The 15766-nt window shown below is 41.4% G+C and overlaps 1 protein-coding gene across 1 annotated transcript in view; it reads right to left on the minus strand.

Annotated features, from left to right (window-relative positions):
• Positions 1-15766, minus strand: part of LOC115371490 (pbx/knotted 1 homeobox 2) — a 66416-nt gene that overhangs the window by 34948 nt on the left and 15702 nt on the right. The gene's annotated exons all lie outside the window — the stretch shown is intronic.

Consider the following 15766-nt stretch of genomic DNA (forward strand, 5'->3'; position numbering starts at 1 on the left):
ACAGCCGTAACCCCCTTCCAACCCCCCAACACACACACACACACACTCGCGCACCCTCACCTCCACTGAAGGAGCTAATTGGTTCAGGGATATGTTACATCCACACACCCCCTGCCCACACACACACACACACACAGACACACACACACACACACACACTCACACACGAAACCCCCCCACCGTCATCCCAACTTACTATAGGCAAACACAGCAGGTGCTCGTTCCTGAAGCTACGCATAACCTATGTGTGAAATGAAACGGATGCTATGAAACACAATTGGTACAGTGTTTGTTTATTTTTTTTTATTTTTTATTCGTCATGTTCATTTTGCACTGGCACGGAGTATTCCTTAAATTACCCGTTTGAAAAAAAAAAGTGTGTAAAACTCGAAGTGCATAATAAAGTTTTTGTTTGTTTTTGGAAGAAAAATAATACTTGTACAAAGGTGAGGGGTAAACGTAGCTAGAAAAAAACAAATGTATTCTGTCTCAAACATGAAACTGTTACAAAGGTACAGACTTATTATGAAATCTGACACCCCCTCGCGCTGATTCTCCGTACTGTGATACACACACCCTGCACAGTGTACAGCCTGTCTTAAAGCACAGCCAATACTCCTAATGTAATGTTATTACCTCTGACATTAAATCATAAATAGCTTACATGGTTCATGGACACAAACACACATCTAGGCACATGCATAAATACACACATTACGCTTGTTGTGACTGCAACAGCTCTTGAATCTTAGGGGCATGACAACCTAGCGTTTGATGGGCGGCAATGTGCAGAGAGTGGCCAATTTCGTCAACACAAACATTTTCACTGTATACAGTTTTAAAAGAGATTTAGGTGTCATTTTCAAAAAAAAAAAAAAATGATGCAGGTAACAAATCTCAACAGGTTTTCAACACTGGTGCAGGCTGTCGAATCAGCATCTATTGATTGATGAGTGTCTCAGCCACCCTCAGTATATCTAAACACACACATACTGCATCTCCTTAGAAAAATGGCACTCAGTGCTTGATCATGTCACATAAAACCATATGTGTGATCAGGGCAGGCAGTAAGCAGTCACAGTGGACTGGTGCAGCTGCACTTAGCCGTATTGACCTGAAGGAAAATACTTGATTATAAGCCAGTGAAATGGAACTTTGACATCCGAGCAAAATCTCTGCACCGGTGGAAACATTGCTTCAGAGCTACAGCTTCAGGAAATAAAAACGTGCAATAAATCTTCCTGATCACTGAACCCAAGGCTCTCTCAGTATGTGACACTACATTATGTGGTTATGACCTTGTGAAAAAGTGCTACTGTATTCATAAAATAAATTTTAGCAGAATGTTAGACAAAAAAAAAAAAAAAATCAAAGGAAAACTATAATAGAAATGTTATAGGAGTGTTATGGGGAGATGAAAACAGTATCAATACAAAGGAGCTATAATAAAGTCACTATAAAAACACTACTGGGTGCCATAGACACACTATAAGTCCCAATAGAAATATTATAAGGACACTAGTGGTCGTTCATACAGTTGTATGGTTATGTCTAGTAAAAACAGTAAAACTGAACACTTTCTACAGTGGTATTACACAGCACTCTTGCTTTTAGGGCTATAAAACCCCCACTGTATGCACATCTGTGCGTTGAGCCCAGAACTCCTAAAATAGAGGGAGCCTCTTTGGATGGTTTTTAGGTTACTAGTGCCAGACAGGAAGTGATGCGAACATCTCATCCCACTCTTCAGACGCAGGACAATACATGACAGACGTTCCCCGCCAGTGAGCTCATCCCCCACTGAAACCCAGAACCTGGCAATGCCTCGGCCTGGAAAAGTCAACATAATGCTGCTTAAGACCCGTCGCAATTTGAGTGGCAAACAATTCTGCCATTGCCAGCAGAACTTTTGTGTTACCAGTGTTTGTTAAGTGGTGGTTTATGATGATTTTTAATGGGCCTCTAATTTGGTGGTTTAGCTGAGAATTTGCATATTTTTATCATGTTATGCTATGCTTGTGCATGTGCTGTGTATGCATGGGTGTGTGTGTGTGTGTGTGTGTGTGTGTGTGTATGTGTTCAGTGCAAAATTATATGTGCGTGACTGTTTGCACTATGTGCGTTCACACTTGTTTGTGTGCCATGTGCGTGTCCCTGTGAGTCACTTTGTGTACTGATTGCGTCTCCTGGTTTCTGTTCTCATTCCAACTGGTATCAGCTGAAAGGCATCTTCTCTGTTATCAGTCCTCATTTTAATTGCAAATGCAGCGAGCGTGTTAGTGATTAAATGGAAAATTGCACATTAATTGATGAGAGTAAAGATAAAGCAATTCCAATTACTGCACAGTATTTTAGGCGGCCTCTCAAGTTTCGCCATCCCTCGAGGAATGAGCCACCTAACGCCAGATTTGAGCAAGCAATCGTGCATCCATAAATATATACACACATACTCACACACGTGCACACACACATACACACACATGCACATGCGCACACTCCGTAGTTTGGCTGCTGAAGCGTAAAAGTACATACAAAAACACACAGGAGCATTGCAAAAACACCAACAAACAAGACCTTTAATTTCAGCAGTCAAATTAAACACCCAATAAAACCTGCCTCATGAAACCAAAAGTACAACTATTGATACAAATCTCTCCCAAAAAACACCTTAAAACAGCAGAGATTCGTATAACAACAATGTCTGAACTCACAAAAGGTGTAGGATTACAACAAAAAGTCACACAATTCATTTTGAGGACGAATGACATGTTTGTTCCTCAACAAAGGCCTTTGAATTATTACAGAGTTCATAATGCATATCAGTTGAAAATTGCCTGTAGTCACGATCAAAATTCAAAAGCAAGCATAAAATGGAAAATGAGAAGTAGGCATAAAATTATTCCAAAAAACATCAAAGGGTTTCGTGAATTTGGATTGGAGGCAGTCATACTCTTTCATTGGATTCTGTGCAGCAAGAAGCGCTTCTTTTCAGTATTCAATTTTCCAACTGTTGTCAGGCATAGAATTGGCCTCTGTGGTATTGATACAAAGTCAGACAGTGGCATTACCGCAGTTTCACCTTGTTCACCGCTGGCATTGAAGTGAAAATCCATATCTGGTCATACATGGTGTGATCATCGCCTGTTGCCTCCTGAGTTTAGCCGTGTCCTAATCCTGCTTATTGTCTGCTTTGGTTTGAATGTGAATTCATTGTACTGTGTGCTTCTTCTATTTACTGTGGAATGGCAATGCATCCTGCCACAAACAACAGTGATCAGAAAAAGAGAGGATGATCGCCCTTGTAATTTAACCTCTAAAGAATGCAATGCAGTTGTGAGGGACATTTCCGCAGTACTGGCAGAGTACATATCATGGCCAGGTTTTAACCGTAAAGGACATTGTAATGAAAAACTTGATGTGGACAATCCAACCTCAGAGGATACACCTCTCTCGCTTGCTGAATAATGAGGAATTTACAGATAGGCATCCATTCACTGCATCTACTTTCTTTGTGTTTTTAGTCAGACACTGCCAACAGATTCACAAAAATCATGAAAATCACTGAAAATACACATGTTGGTTAGTTGTCTGTTTAGGAGTGTACTACAGTCCCCTCAGCCGTATGTTCCCTAAACCCTATGTTCCCTCAGCTCCATGTTCCCTCAGTCCTATGTTCCCTAAACTGTATGTTCGCTAAAACCCATGTTCCCACAGCCCCATGTTCCCTCACCTCTTTGTTCCCTCAGCCCCATGTTCTCTCAGCACTATGTTCCCTAAGCTTTATGTTCCATCAGCTCCATGTTCCCTCAGCCCACGTTCCCTCACCTCTTTGTTCCCTCAGCCACATGTTCCCTCAACTCTTTCCTTCCTAAGCCCTATGTTCTCTCAGCCCCATGTTCTCCCAGCTCTATGTTCCCTCAGGCGTATGTTCCCTCAGCCTCATGTTCCCTCAGCTCCATGTTCCTTCAGCTTTAGGTTCCCTTATCTCATTCTAAATGGTCTAAACTCTCAAATTTGGTAAATATTTAGTCATTGTTAACTTTGTCAGTTTAATACGTTATACACAATAAGAGATAAGGGAATGTAGGTGCTAATTTAGATGGGAATTTGTTTAAGGGCTGAGGGAACATATAAGAGTGACCCTATCTGTTGGAAGAAACCAAAACTTTGAGCAGTGATGGGTGTAATTCTCATGTTGGTAGAGCTCTTAACTAGAACTCAGCTCCTCCTTTCCCACCAAACCAAAAACAGGTGATGACTGGAGTCAAGGGGATGTGGTAAGATGAGTGTTTACAGCCCTGAACGTTAGAGCGAACACACACACACACACACACACACACACACACACACACACACACACACACACACACACACACACACACACACACACACACACACACACACACACACACACATAAAAGAACACACTTCATCTGAACCCTCAAGTACTCATAGGGGAATTCTCTAGAAGCCATGAGGGGAAACATCTGTCATAAGTAGGGTTATTACAACCTTGTCTAAGTATAATTTTAAAGGTTTGAAACAACTTTTTTTTATTACATTTTGTTGTGTTTTTCATTTTTAGTATTTGAAGGGTCTTGGAAGGATGTGTTGATAGTTTGGTAGTAGTCTGTTTTGGAGCTACAGGAGCAGATAATTACCAGCGAATGGGGCATAAGATTTATGTAAGTATTGACAGCTCATGTTATCCCTGTGGACCTTCATTCCATTTGACTCTCATTAAGGCCCTGATCAAAAAACTGAAAATTAATCCTGCTGATCTTTTTTTTTTTTAAACTTCAGTTAGTATTGATCACTAACCAAGCCCTCATACAGCATTCAAAATTCTAGATGTTGGTGTTTTCAAGGAATTGGTAGAAGCTTCCTTTTAACATTTCTTTAGCTGTGCCAGCTTATATCAGTGCATTCTAACACAATTTTTCTCGAAAGCTCATGGCCTCCAGTTTAATAAAATTAGTAAATAATATTAAAATAAATCATTTCAAAGGACAAGTAATAAATTTTGAGAGAAATGAGTCCAAGTCACAGAGGCTTATTTACAGAAAAAAGCAAGAGGACAAAGACTTTGGGAATGTACGACTTGATTAACAGTCAAAAGGATTTGTTTTTAAAATAAATAAATAAATAAAAAATTCCATTGTGTACATGTTATGCAAAATCAATCTCTAACCATAGAGATCAGGGCAGATTGCAACACTTAAACCCAATCCCAACACCTGATCTGATTTCAAATGTACATTCATGAAGGAGAAAACCCGTCAAATCGCCTCTCTTTAGACGTAAGGTGCCAAAAAGCTGTCATTTGCAAATTCACCCATCAAGATCTCATTTCAACTGTCCTGTTTGAGTTTGTTGCTTAAGAGGTTGACCTGGAAAACCAATGAATACCATTTGGAAGTGGGTATGTCACCTTGGTCAGATATTATGCATCTTCATGCCCTGAGTCACCGGTATGAGAGAAAGATGAATAAATAAATCAGGTGTTTTTGAATATGCGCAGGATCTAATCATCGCCTCATTGTCAACCCTGATTTGCAATGCAAACACCAGGACGGGAGGCCTTGATGGTGTTGAGTAAAATGGTGGAGGGAAGGGCAGAGTGGTAATGAGATCGGGGGAGGGGGGCACTGTGTACACATTTGTGGTTGGACTCTCGCATACACCGAAATCGGAAAACACACAGATCAGAGCGCAAACACACCGCACATGGGAATGGGCATGCATGCAAACATAAGCATGTATATTAATGCACAAATGCCAAAGCTACACACAGAGATAGCAACGCTTCAACCAGCGTCATCCTGAGGGCAACACACTTTCTCTCTCTCTGTCTGTAACACAGACACATGCATACATACACACACACACACACACACACACACACACACATGCACACAAACTCAAACACACAAATGCATACACAGCCGGAGGCAAAGATGGGTTTGCCAGTGGTCCTAGGGCTACAAACCCCCCCAGGCTACGACGAGCTCCTCACATAGCCAGGACCCAGTCTATGCTCCCAGACCACCTCATTAACCTGAGCTAGCAGCCCTCCCTCCGCCCGGCCTCACCACACTTCTCACCAGCCTGCACTTACAATTCATACTTGTATCATTTATTCATCTGCTCGTGTTGATTGGACTCATCCTCGGCCGCCAGATAGATAACAGGTGGGTTTGAAAGCTTGGTGAAGGACATCTCAGCATTGTTGTGGACATCGTTATCTCTGGCTTCAGCCAAGATCATGGCGATAGTGATGAGATGCGGTGGGCTGATGGAGCATGGTGAATGCAAGTTTTTGTCTCCAGGGTCAAGAAAGAGAACTTGGACTTTGTACATGATTTCAAATCCCTACGGTGTTGTGGAAGTTGCTTGGTTTTAGCTTGTGTGTTATGAATCCTGCAGGCAGTAAGGGATAAAAGAGCTAGATTTTTGTTGTTCAGCTAAAGCTCAATTAGGAAGTGAAGGCTTCTGTGCTCATTGTTTGTCGTGCTCTTTTTAGCACTAGAAAATCTTGCGTATTATATTATTAATCTTGCAAGTACTGTCAGAGAAGCAAAGATCGCTGATGATTTACTCAGAGTAAAATATCACCTGCATTTGTGCTTCACTGTAGAGAGTCGATTGTACAAAACAACTGTATGAACTTTGCATCATGCTTGGTGACCCATGCTCGACAATACATATCGATAAATATTCTCAAACATAATAAACGCTGCACCAATCAACACAACAGGGTTTTACTACCTCCAGTTCTTTGTTTTAACAAGCATATTTCCTGCAAAACATTTTAAAAAATAAATGAAATCTCCTAATAAGAGTGGCACTAGCAGGCCAGCTGATGTAAATAATATCTAAGCACTGCAAAAGCAATCTATTATAGATGCACTATACAAATTTGCAAAGTGTTTTTGGCACATTTTGTGTAACAAAACCTAGAAATCCTGTAAGGTGATGTCAGTAAATTGTACACAGTATGGTCACGTTTAAGGGTTTGTGATGATTTTTACCAAAGGATACCAAATGGACAGGTTTCTGAATCCTGACACTGCTGTCTGGGACCAAGTTTAATATTTCCATCTCATGTGACTGGAGCTATAACTGTAACATCCTGTGGGTGAATATGCGTCTATACCTACCATTAAAGGTTCACTTAGAAAAACAGGGCAAATTTCAATCATGTCAATTCTTCTGTGCTGCAGCTCGGTTTTACGGTTTGATAAGATGGGTGTACTTTTATATGGAAATCTAGTGCCGTTTTCATGAAGCCAGTGTATTCATGACAAACACAACAAGGCATCTAGACTATGCTGAAATGATTTAAAGGACATGTATTGAAAAAAATTAATGCAAATCCCCCCAGCTGGTCAATATTGAACATTTACCCAGGCTATAGTATAATACCCCAATAAACTGCATCAGAAAACGTGCCTTGCAAAGTATCAGCAGTTAAATATTTAAGTGCATCGTTAATGCAAATTCAAAACAACTAGTTTTATTTAAAAAAAAAAAAAAAAAAAAAAAAATGTTGCTATTGGGGCTTTTTGCTGTTCTTGCTCAATCAGTGGGCTGAGTTCACACAAAAGGTTCCTCTTACTCGTTCTCACCATTTTGCGGTGACATTTTATGCGTGGACTAAAAACTATAACCTTTCCAGTGTTTCTTTCATACTCAACTTCTTAATGAACGCCCTTCACATATTCAAATATGCCTCACAACCATAATGAAGACACGAGGATTTCCCCCGGGTATGACAGTGTGCAAGATTCATCACTTTCTTTCCCACTGCTGACAATGGCGTCAGTGGTCCAATCTGACTCCAATTCTTGTTTTCTTTGTATTTATGCAAATGATTGTTTGGATATTACAGATTCTGATTTGATTGTTTTCTGTCCTGCTTTTTAAAATTAGATTAAAGTCTCAAGTAAAATGGGTGGTGGTAAAACTACAGTGTAGTGAAAATTTTTGTAATTCCCCATGGGCAGGCGGTTTGCATGCAAATAACCTTATTAGCATAGCTAAAAGCCCTTATTCTAATCAGGTGTTTTTTTTTCTCCTTATTTGAAGAGTCTACACATATAAGGCAAAGATGAAAAAGATATTCAAATCGCAGATAACTTATTTTACAATCTTTAATCAACCACATCAGGTGAGACCTGATTTTTAACCTATTTTTTTAACTTGACTAAAGACACTACCATAGCAAAGTCAGTTCATATTCATTATGTCTCCTCTGCAGAGTGTGAACTTTGTGACCTGTTCAATTAAATGGCTCCACGTCTATATGTCCGCTGTCGTGGTGCTCAGTGATGTCGTTCACACTGTTATTTTCAAAGAATAATTTGCCAAAGGACTGAGTGTAGTGTTTAAATGTGAATATCATATAACAGGACATAAAATAGAAACAAATTGTCAAGTCAAAATATCTAAACACATTTGATGCTTTACTGCATTAGGTCACTGATTTTGGCAAAGTCTGTAGCCAATCAAAATTATGATTTCCCTCTCCCTAACTTTCTATCTGCCTGAGAAAATGTGAACCTGTTTTCATCATGTGACTCGACGACAATTTTTTAAAAATTTTGTTTTCAGTGTTGTGTGGTCTGCACCATTTGAGGCACGCTTCATGTTGCTTTATGTTAGCGACATATTTACTTATATATTGATTTCAGGTTGACGTCTACTTATTAGTTTGTGTTTGCTTGCAGCATGGTAGCTGACATTGCTGATATCTCGGGTGCTATGGCTTTGCATGCAGAGGTGGAAAAAGTACAGATACTTGCGTAAATAAAAGTCTGGTAAAAGTAGAAGACAACCAGCTGTTAATTGCTGCTCAGCTCTGTCAGAGATGTTGGCTGGTTCACTTTCATTCATGTCACCACTGGTTGTCCCTGTCATGGACATCACTTTCACTAGATTTCTCTGTGGTCAAGTCTCCCTCTCATCTGTTTCATATTGTCGTCCTTTTCATGTGTTGCTGTCCCATCCATTTTTGCTGAAATCAGTACTGATGTTGGGAAGGCGTGCAATGCAAAATAAAAACAACTGATTGAATTCCCTTCAAATGTGTTAAGACTAACGTCCCAAGCACAACGCACAAGACATGAAATATGAAACAGAAGACATAAAAGGTGTTTTTTAACCAGATGATTGCACCAGTTATTAAAATATTCCTCTGTCACAGGCCAAGCAGCAGTAGCCCTGGAATGGATGATTGTGGTGTTACGAGAACAAAAGATAGGTATCAGATATCATATACTGGATGGATGTCAGATATTTGGAGAGTAGCCATGGTTGCTAGCAACTTGATATTTGACAAAAGTGATGATCTGATCTTAACCATGCCTGAGCCCTCCAATTTAATACTATGTCACGTAAATTAACACAATGACAGGTTCCCTTTTATCAGGAAGCATCCAGGAAATGCTCATGAATGTGAAACCAAATTCCCATTGGCTGGAGCATAAATAAGACAGTGTGCAGGATTGTTTCCTCCCAGCGGGCTGCAGCACACGCCTCAATCCAACATAAAAACTGATAATAAGAACATGAACATGCATCGCTATGTGTGTGCTGCACACATGGCAAACACCACCACACATGACCAGCAAACGGCCGTCAGATCTGCTTCAGTAAACTTATTTTTGTTTTAGCTCTGTCATGGATAAATTTACACAAACTGGCACTGCATCATTTCCTAAAAAAAACACACACTCACACATACACACACACACACACACACACACACACACACACACACACATACACACTCCTGGGGAGAGGGTGGGTGGGGTAGTTGGAGAGTGCCAACATTGCACTCCCAACAAAAATAGCACTGCAACAGTGTCTGTATGGAGCAAAAGGCTCAGTTGCAGAGAGAAAACATGGACGGGATGACATTTAGTGGCTTAGATGTGGATCGGGACCTGTTTTCATGAAGGCTGGGATGCAGGTGTGGAGATCGTCCAGGATGACCTCGCAGGTCTCCTTCACAATCTCATCCAGACGATATGAGTTCTCGTCATCAGCACATCTAGTCCATACAGCTTCATTAATTAAGACTTGATTAATAGTGGCACAGGTCCCTTCCACAGAAATCAAACTATAGCCACTTCATTTTCCAAGTTCAACACAGTGGAAGCAGGAGAGAGCCGAGCTACAGAGGCGAGGTGAAATCCTACAACAACAGCTGGGACGGAGCAGAGCCTTGAAGGAATTACTTGACGTTACAGCCTGGGCTTTGCTTTAATTTTTTATTTCTACCATGCCAATTCAGGCTCTAAGCTTATCTAGCAAAAAGAGCAATTTTATGGATTTGCGGATGCTTCAGTATGAGGACGTATGTACATATACGCATACCCTCCCACCTGTGCTGTGTGATCCATTCAGATGTGCTTAGCCAAGTCCAAGAATGGCGGCTGAAGCATTTTGATGTTGAAAGGTGGCGCGAGGCTGAATGCCTGTGTCCTGTGGTTGACATACACACAGGAGAAGCATTTCCCCCGCTAAGCTGATAACCATCAGAACACTGAAGGTAGAAAAATTCAGCCGGAATTGGAACGGCCGAGCTGACGGAGAGGAAATGTAATCTACAAGAGTTTCCCCGCTGAATCCTTTTCATGCGCTTTTCCTCTCCTCTTCCCACCTCTTCTCCCTTTCCCCATCAGTACTCTTCTTCCTTCGCTGTCATGTTTGCCGACACAAACATTGTGCCACTTATCTGCCGTTGCATCTGTGAGGTTCTTTTTTTAAATGGATACCTCCTTATCACAGTGCAAGTGAGTGCCATCCATGTCACTCTGGATCAACTTTAGCGACTGGTGAGGCGACGTGACTGACAACCGAATGACATGGGATGCAGGGTGGCTTATACTGATGGGCCCCGGGCTTAAGGAAAATACTCTCTTTAACATTTAAAGCTCCAAAATAACCAAATATCTCAGAAGGAGATAAATCCACTCCAATGTGAACAGTTTAGTGCATCAAATGTTAGCATTTGAACTAAAAGTTATATTTCCATATCACATGCTGGCCACATTTATCTCTTTGGCCAAGTGGTACAAACAGTGGTGTCTCATTTCCATGTGGTCAAACAGGCATTAAAGCTTGACTCCACTCAAAAGATTTTTATGTTCCAATATACCAGAATATAATAGTCTTCTATAATAAGAAGGTGGTGCGAGTTATTAACCAAAACAAACAAGGAGTGAAATACGATATATAGAAATGAATGGTGCGGTTTGCACTTTATGTCAAACAAATCCACCTTTTAACTACTAACTTGATTTTGAAGTTAGTAAATGGAATCTGGTCTGTTCATGGATAATTATACTCATGTCAATGCAAAATATATAGAACTGCTAAATTTACAAATTCAGCATTAAATGATTATTTATGTTGTTTTATGCAATAGTTCAGATTTTACAGCAGCAATAGTTATTATCTCAAATAAAACACTGAAATTAAGTTGCAGTGACTGTTGTTATTGCTCCCCCAAAAAGTAGTTCCCCAAACAAAAGCTGGTTCAGCATCATAAACCCTGATATGAAACGTTACATCAATTACAATGTCACTTCCTAGACAATTGTTACAAAAACATTTTTCATTTCTTCTCCAGTTTCATCCTCTGATGCTACGTGACAAGGAGTTTAATTGGTCATCTTATCAACAGTAACCTCGGTTTGGTTCACTTTTCTTTATCAGACTCATAATCCAAACCAAAATTTAGATTTGGAAACATATCCTTTGCTGGCAACATAAAGAAACAGATGCAGAATCATCTGCAGGTGACAAATAATCAGCTGTTCAGCTCAGTAATACAGATAAAATGATGCAGCAATTTGTATTCTTCCTTGTCATCATCAGTAGAAATGAAGGAATAGTTATTTGCATTATCAGCAAGTACAATCAATGACAAGTAAATGCAACGCCAAGGTACCAGGGTGTGCATTCATGGTGCTAAAGGGCAGCTTTTCAGTTTTAAACTCAGTAGAATACACTCCTCCACCGATACAATGCCATTGTCAAAATATGCCAGTCCACAATAAGTTAATCATTTTCTCATGTCATATTCAAATGAAGAATAGCACCCATTTCTATGACTGCACCTGAAATGGGACATGAGTTATGCCTGTTCAAATTCCAGCCACTGTTAAGTTAATACCACTCAGGTGATACAGAAGGGAACTCTGGGTATTGCAGTTTTAACGAGTAATTACTTGCTTCTCTCCTCCGGGGAGGCTGCCAACATGCTAAACTTAGACGTAATAGCTTTAAGGGGACATTTCTCTTTGCCTGAACATTTAGATTTGCAGTGCACAAACCTCTAGGGAAGTTTACTGACGTTCATCCACCAAAACCGGCTGCCTGGGGACCCATATTCAACACCACTTTCTTCGTTTCATTTTGGAAACCCAGTCTAAAAATTACACCTCCAACATTTACAAACAAAAGAAAATGAACCCCCAGTTAATAATATTTCTTTGTGTGTCCTGGATCTAACTTTCCAACTTAGTAATTGTGCCTGCCTGCAATTATCTGTAGCCTATTAAGAGCCGGAGAGAAAATCCCGAACGCTGGTGTTGGCAGCAGATCCCCAGGGCTGGCTAATGTTTGAGGTTGAACGCTCCTGAATTTCTGTGAAGGTGCACATATGTTGAAAATTGGAAATGTTCTACTAAAGTGAAAGTGAAATATCACTTTAAATGGACCCAGGCATCTGTAGAGGGTCCTATTGCACCTCCTCCTCCCCCCTTCCACACACACACACACACACACACACACACACACATACACACTCACACTAACTCTCCCTCACAATGAGATCAGCAGAAGGGAATATTTGAGGAGAGTGGTGGGGGATTAATGAGAAGGGGGATTAGCAGGTGGGTGGCTGTATGTATGTGTGTGTGCGTGTGTGTGTGTGTGTGTGTGTGTGTGTGTTGGTAGGGTTAGCCACTTGAGTGTCAGCAGAGCTCTGGTGATGGTGGGGAGGGGGGTGTTGTGTTGGCGGGGTGAGGCAGGCAGGGGGTCTGTTTAAAAAGAGGTGCTATGGGCCTGGGACCAAGACAGAAGTAGGAGGATGATTGCCCAGGCTGGCATGTACAACAAGTCTGAATTGAGGACCCCAGCCAAGGTAATGGCGGGTCACACTCGTTCAGCATTTGAAGTAGAGAGCGGAGACGGGGAGCGTGGTTAGGTAGAGTTTTGGATATGTTATTTGGCTTGGCTGCTCGCTTATATTGACTATGCATCTAGCAGGCGGTCTATAGTCACCGTGTTATTACGCAGAATATCAGTATATGACTGAGCAGGCGGCCTAATGTTACTTGGATACCACCAAAAGCCGTCTAATGCTCTTCAGGCTGTTACGACACCACCGGAATCTGTCCAATGTTGTTTGCATACCAAAAACTATCTGATGCTGTTGGATAGCACCAAAAAAAACCTTCAGGCACTGTGTGTTTATCATTAAAAACTGCTGTTTCTATATTGCCAAAAGCTAGATAATGCTGTTTAGATTCAATCCGAAACTGTCAAATAATGTCTGATTACTATCAAAACCATAAGGGTGTCATCAAAAGCTGTCTGAATCTGTTTAGATGTCATTAAAAGCTGTCTAACGCTGCTTGGATACCATCAAAACTATAAGACGCTGTTCAAGTAACATCAAAACTATGCAGTACTGTTTAGATATCACCAAGATACAATGGAAAACTGTAGCTGATGGTGTTTGGTTACCGTAAAATACACAGTCAAATGATGCATGGATACTGACAGAACTGTAAGATATTATTTGGGTGTCTTCAAAAGCTACCTAATGCTCTTTGGATGTGGTTCAGATCCCACTGAAACCATAAGATTTTGTTTGGGTGCCGTCAAACGATGTCTAATACTGTTAAGATACCACTAAAAACTGGTTAAATGCTGCTTGAATAGCGCCATCATTATGTAATCCTGATCCTTTCCTGTGTAGGAACAACAAAAATGTGTGATTCTGTTTGGATTCTATCATTTAAAAGTTTTTTTTGTTGATTTATTTTTTATTTTTTATTTTTTTTACAGATGAGCCCACATCAAAGACCATATTTCATGCAGATGCAGTGGATCTGATGATGGCTATCTAGAGCAGAAATCAGGCAGAGGGGAAGAGGCAGACAATGAAGTGGGGCTGGAGTCCTCTGAAATGAGAAGACCAAATAATGAGGCCAACGCCGGTGGTGTTTGCTGCTCTTGGCTGGACGGCCTCTGTTTGTCTTAGTGTCGGGGGCAAAGAGAGCCGGCAGCCGAATGGAATTCTTGGAAACACCAAACAAACCCATATTAAATTTCCCCTGAAAGGCTATGGGGAGAGGTGCGGAGTATGTGAGGCAGACAGCAAGAGGAAGCAAGACAGAGAGGGAAGAGCACTAGAGAGAGAGAGAGAGAGAGAGAGAGAGACAGCCAGAGAGAGAGTAGAGTAGAAAATATAGGGACACATGGGAGACAGGCAGGGAAAAAGAAAGAGACACTGTGAAGCAAATGGCGGGAAGGGAGAGACATCAAAATAAGACGGGTAGGAAAATGAGGAGAGCGAGAGAAAGTGGTGCTTGCATAGTGCATGAAGGACATGGGAAAAAACGGAAATAGAGAGTGCAAGGTTAAGCTGGAGGTAAATGAGACGCTGTGCAGAGCGGCGAGGAGTAAGGAAAGTAAGAGTGGTATAAAAGATGCAACTGGATGACTACAGACTGCCCGGCTGCAAGGAACGCACACGCTATTGGACCCATGTGCGCTAATTAGTGACACACAAATAAATGCTAAATCGCTGTTTCGAGTCAGTTGCTACAGACCGTAGAGCTGCAGGTGCATCAACAACAACCCCCCCTGAGGAGAGCGTGTGCACAGGACAGTCTGACAAAGCACAACTACAGCACATGAGCCAGATCGAGGCCCGCTCGGACTGTGCAGCCCAGCGTTCTCGCTGTCTCCGTCTCCCCCCGCTCTGCTGGCTGAAGGGACATCTGGAGCGCATTAAAGCACCGAGGACATTGGATCTCCCCAGAGCGGCCGACTGGATGGGTGGCCCACTGTAGCCCCCTTTCAGCAGCAGGCCCAATCCTACCTGATTGATAGAGGGAGTACCCCCCCCTTCTCTTGCTCTCTTCCCCTCCACACACACACACACACAAATCCCACATGGACATACAACACAGACCACACAATCTTTGAAACATCGGCAATACTCATAACATGGATTATATTTATCCTAAGGGGGGCGATGGACACGTGTTGTTCCACCTTTCGATTGTTATGCCTCGGCCTATCACTATGCACTGCATGCTTGACATATGTAGATATGTAAATGCACAATTAAACCACAGTGGACGCACCATACATCGCTACAAGACACATTACAAGTGAATTCACGGCTGCCTTGTTGACGTCCACTGAACACGATGGGCCAATTGTTGTCAATAAATAGAAATTGTGAACCTTGTGCACCGGCGTGGCTGGCTTATCTGTAGCCGCTCTTGATTTATACAACAAGCATACAGCTGTATCGTTCATGGAAAACATGCAATTGCACTGATGCTCTTAGACTTTCAAAGCATTCCCCGATGCCCCGGACAGACACGCAACAGACGCTAATCAAAGCACATCTTGTTTCTCAGAATTGTAATTTTTCAAGATAGCACAAAATAGAAATTTCTATCATCGTAAGATTCCTCAGCAGATGCTCCTTATGGGATGAGAAAATAAAAAT

The sequence above is a fragment of the Myripristis murdjan genome, chromosome 14 (genome assembly GCF_902150065.1).
Source record: "Myripristis murdjan chromosome 14, fMyrMur1.1, whole genome shotgun sequence".
Lineage (NCBI taxonomy): Eukaryota > Metazoa > Chordata > Actinopteri > Holocentriformes > Holocentridae > Myripristis > Myripristis murdjan.